The following is a 4,180-nucleotide window of genomic DNA, read 5'->3' as shown; positions in this document are numbered from 1 at the left end:
GAAGGAGCTCTGCTCAGTCACAAGCCAGGCTGATGGCTGCCAGGACAGTGGTGGTGGTGGTAGCCTCTCCTGCCTCCTCAGCAGCATTAAGGATGTCCGACTGCAGCTTAGGTCTGTTCCCTGCTAGCAAGTAGACATCCCCCGAAGGCTGCCTAGCTGCCAGAGGAATGTCTGATTGCCAGCTTATGCCCAATCCCCCAGGGAGCAGACCTAAGCCAGCAAGTGGTCATCCCCAAGGGGTCCCAGACTGCGAGAGGGCACAGGCCGGGCTGAGGGACCCCCTACCCCCGAGTGCACAAATTTTTGTTCACCAGGCCTCTAGTCTATATATATAAAAGTCCAGTGACCAGAAAGGCGAAATGACCAGAACAACCAGAATGACCAGTGGCTATGACACGCACTGAGGCAGCCAACCAGCCTGATCTGAACCCCGGTCGGCCCCCACCCCTGACTGGCCCGGTCCCCAGTGGGCCCCCAACACCCCCATCAGGGGTGGGGCAGGATGGCCAACAGCCCGCGGCCCTACCCCCCACTGGCCCGGCCCGATAGGCCCCCCTATCTGGGCAGGGGGCCGGACCCCACCCGTGCATGAATTCGTGCACCAGGCTTCTAGTGTTTTTATATTATATTTTATCCACCCCCCCCCAAAAAAAATCACAAGTCAATTTTGCAATTCCCTTCCCTTACCATCCCATTACCAATATCAATAATAATAATAATAATATTGTTAATTCCATTTTACACATGAGGAAACTGAGGCTTCTATAGTTCATATAACAAAATGTGTCAGTAGAGCTGGTCCTTGAATCAGCATCCAATGGAAAGCCAATTTTTAAACACTGTGCTATAGATGCGAAGAAATTCTTAAATAATGTACATGTATATCATGAAATGAAAATACATGGGAAGCACAAATCTATTAAGAATTTAATATAAAGAGGCAGAAAAAGCCCATAAGCCTAAGGGCACATCATTATGCTTTAAGTAGTTATTAACTGTCATATTCAATTTCATCTTAAAGGGCTTTATGACACAAAAATGGTACAAATTAAAACCTCAATGTCCATATCTATAAAACAAGGACAACACCTCCCATTTTTAAGAGAACTGAATATTCTTAGAAAAATCTCAGGGCTGCATTAAAATATATTAATTCATATTACCTATTATATTGCTGCTTCTCTCAAACAGCTCTGAATTAATATGCTGGGATACCCATTTAAATACTTATCAAGCTACAGAAGTAATTTTATAAAGATGAAAACAAATGTAGAGATTTTAAGAGTTTGATTCCATGTAGTTAAAAAAAAAAACAACTGCCTGGTTTTCCCAAACTTTGTCTCATAAATAATTATCTTAAAAATATACTGACAATTTTAGAATGGGAAAAAATTAGGATAGTAAGTCAATATGGAATTCCATAAACTTTGCTCTCTAAAAAGTGGCAAAAATACATGAAATCAAATGTCAATCATTTGTACTAACAGATCAAAATAGAATACATACTCAAAAATAAATCAGCCCTTCCCAGTTTGGCTCAGCGGATAAGAGGGTCGGCCTGTGGAATGAAGGGTCCTGGATTCTATTCCGGTCAAGGCACATGCCCAGGTTGTGGGCTCAATCCCTAGTGGGGGGTGTGCAGGAGGCAGCCAATCAATGTTTCTCTGTCATCATTGATGTTTCTATCTCTCTCTCTCCCTCTCCCTTCCTCTCTGATATCAATAAAAACACTCTTTAAAAAAATAAAAATTAAAATAAATAAATCAAACCTTACAGCCAGTTTAGAAAGCTACCACAAATTATATAATATACAGGCAATTCATCTAATTATTTTAGTAAGAGATCTAGGTGCAGCCAGTTGTCCCTCAACATTACTTTCTCCTGGTAGTTCTATCCTCTGTTCAATGCTGAGCAGCATCGGTCAAACACTAAAATGTGTACAGTATCTGACCAATACCAATGCCTATCATATGCCTAAGCAAGAGTGACATTCAAATGATGCCATAATTTCTTTCCCAAAAAGCATATATTCACTGGTGATTATTCTCAATCCCAAAGAATAGCATCTGATCATGTGTGATATGGCCCCCAATAAAACACATTTTCCTTTTTATAGCGTGGTATTACATTTATTTTCATTAACAAAAAATGTGTTTTATTGATCCTGGAATGTCAAGCGTTTCCTCATTTACAAGGCACACTTCTATGTCCCAAGACAAGGGAAAACACCATAAGAGTAATGCACTGTGGAACTCATGAGCTCTGAGAAGGCTGGTTAAAAATCAGGGAGAGAAACTGGGAGGCTCCAAACTACAAGGCTCCCATTCTGAGCAATAGCAGCCGTTGGAAGAATCTGAACAGAGGCAGGAGCTCACTCGCCTTGGCTCACATTTACTGCAAGTAATTTACAAAACTTTTCACCTAACTAGAGCCAGGATATGAGAAAGGGCTAAGAAAGGTTGTACTTCCCCAAAACCATAGTAGTGACTCTTTTAGAAAGTACTTACTGACTGGCTTACAACTAAACCCATTCATTTTCATATCTTTTTTCTCAGCTCAATATCATCTCTAGAGTTTTCACCAAGTATACAGTAGGGGGGAGAGGCGGGGAGAGACTTGTCAAAGCTTTTTTAAAGCTGGACAACAACTGAAATTAAGCATTAACACTCCTTTCATGGTTCCAAATATCATTCCAGGTAGATAATATTTCTAAACTAAAATTAGCTTTGAGGATATCAAAATGCTAGAAAATATTTAATAACACAAGAACTCAGCAAATTTCAGGATACTAAGGCAACAGAGAAAATGGTTACTACCATCAATTAAGTTTTCTAATCTTAAAAATCATAGCAGACTCCTAAGCCCGACTGAAATGTACATCCATCTGTATTGGAAATACCCACTGGCTAGGAAGTACTCTGGGGATTACACCCAATTCATCTACTACTAGCTGGGCTCATTTAAACCCCTCAGATCTCAAGTCCTCACCTATGTGAGGAAAGATGAATAGTCATCTCTGGTTCTTTTCAGTCCTGAAATTCTTATCAATGTATGAAAGCAAATGCTTCAGCGGAGGATATATAAGCAATGGTTTTATGGAAATAGCACTTAAGATTATCATATTCAATTTCATCTTACCCATCTGAAATGTTCATATACAAATTGATTTTACCAGGACACTTATCCTATATAATAAAAGGCTAATATGCAAATCGACCTAGCAGCAGAACGACCAATAGCTATGACATGCACTAACCACCAGGGGGCAGATGCTCAATGCAGGAGCTGCCCCGGTGGTCAGTGCACTCCTATAGGAGGCACGCTGCTCAGCCAGAAGTGCTTAGCTGGGCTCACTGCTGGCAAGTGCAGCAGTGGTGGCAGGAGCCTCTCCCATGGGGAGCGGGCCTAAGCCATCCGTTGGACATCCACCGAGGGCTCCTGGACTGTGAGAGGGCACAGGCCGGGCGGAGGACCTCCCCCCCACACACCCCTGATTCATTCTATTGCTAGTAAAAATAAAAGGCTAATATGCAAATCGACCTAGCAGCAGAACGACCAATAGCTATGACATGCACTAACCACCAGGGGGCAGATGCTCAATGCAGGAGCTGCCCCGGTGGTCAGTGCACTCCTATAGGAGGCACGCTGCTCAGCCAGAAGTGCTTAGCTGGGCTCACTGCTGGCAAGTGCAGCAGTGGTGGCAGGAGCCTCTCCCATGGGGAGCGGGCCTAAGCCATCCGTTGGACATCCACCGAGGGCTCCTGGACTGTGAGAGGGCATAGGCCGGGCTGAGGACCTCCCCCACACACACCCCTGAGTGCACTAATTTTGTGCACCAGGCCTCTACTTTAGAATGTTTCCCCAAATATTAATTTTTTTTTACTTTTCTTAAATTCAATCCCAAAAGTTTATATAAAAGCAGCATCCTTCCAAATTTCAAGACAGTTATCATGACTAAACTGGCCACTTACATATTAATTTACATGAATCTCAGAAACCTTCAAGCAAAAAAAGTAGTAAACTATGTGTGTATTTGTTCTCTTTTGCATTTCCTCAGCGGACATGCAAATCACAGAATCACTGTGACCAAATCACATTCATTTAAATTTACTAAATCCTGACTCTATCTACATAATTATTAGGCTCTTGTCTACTTTGAAAGGTCTTCCCCGAAAGCTTA

General features: G+C 42.3%; 1 protein-coding gene across 1 annotated transcript in view; it reads right to left on the bottom strand.

The window, feature by feature from the left end:
• The window catches only part of UBR5 (ubiquitin protein ligase E3 component n-recognin 5), a 119,870-nt gene that overhangs the window by 110,131 nt on the left and 5,559 nt on the right, over positions 1-4,180 (bottom strand). The gene's annotated exons all lie outside the window — the stretch shown is intronic.

Source organism: Myotis davidii, unplaced genomic scaffold (genome assembly GCF_000327345.1).
Source record: "Myotis davidii unplaced genomic scaffold, ASM32734v1 scaffold497, whole genome shotgun sequence".
In the NCBI taxonomy this organism is placed as follows: domain Eukaryota; kingdom Metazoa; phylum Chordata; class Mammalia; order Chiroptera; family Vespertilionidae; genus Myotis; species Myotis davidii.
This window is presented reverse-complemented; position numbering and strand designations above follow the sequence as displayed.